The sequence below is a fragment of the Egretta garzetta genome, unplaced genomic scaffold (genome assembly GCF_000687185.1).
Source record: "Egretta garzetta isolate BGI_Z169 unplaced genomic scaffold, ASM68718v1 scaffold101, whole genome shotgun sequence".
Lineage (NCBI taxonomy): Eukaryota > Metazoa > Chordata > Aves > Pelecaniformes > Ardeidae > Egretta > Egretta garzetta.
In genome coordinates, this window is record NW_009258666.1 from 1,797,308 (window position 1) to 1,798,103 (window position 796).

Below are 796 nucleotides of genomic sequence, written 5' to 3' on the forward strand. Positions count from 1 at the left end.
CCCGGGGCCGCCTCTGCCCCCCCAGCCCTGCTTTCTCTTCCCGCCCCCCCCTGCAGGTCTCGCACCCCCTGAGCGGGTGGTTGGGTCCATACTGGACACTGATGGATAAATGTGGCCGCTGTGCTCAAAGTGGGGGCTGCAGGTCCCAGTGCCACGAGGGACCCCAAAATCTGCCAGAGCTGGGGAGTGGGGAGGGCTCGTCCCACCGGAACCGGCGGCCCTCAGGCACACTGGGAGGAGGAAAGTGCCCGGAGAGCCAGACGCTTCCCAAAGCTCCCGGATGCTTCCCAAAGCTCCTGGACGGGTTGGGTGGCTCAGCTGCATGTTTGCGATGTGCGAAGGCCCCCGGCTGACGGCGCCGCCAGCCCGGCCATGGCCCCCCCGGCCTCTGGCACGCACTGGGACGATGGGCACGATGCCCCTGGCTGCCCCCATTCCCATCACAGCCGGGCACCGCTCGCCCTCGGGGCATGAAACACACGGTTCACCGAGTGCCACCAGCCGGGCGCTGGCCTCCTCCCTCGCGGTGCCCTCAGAGCAAACCCGGCCGATTTGGGCCGTGTCAAACCCCGGAGGAAAGAGGGCGGCCGGGAGACGGTGCCTGTTCCAGCCTGTGCGGATTTCACACCCGAAACACCTTTCCAGCAATCCCTGAGGGAGCCCAGCGGCGCCGGGTTATTTGTGCTGCGAATCTGGGTTAACATCGCGCGTTGTTTTGCCTGCGTGGGGACGGGGAATCGGTATTTCAGGAGGCAGGGGGGAGGCGGGCGGGGGGCTCCCCCCTCAATACTTTCAC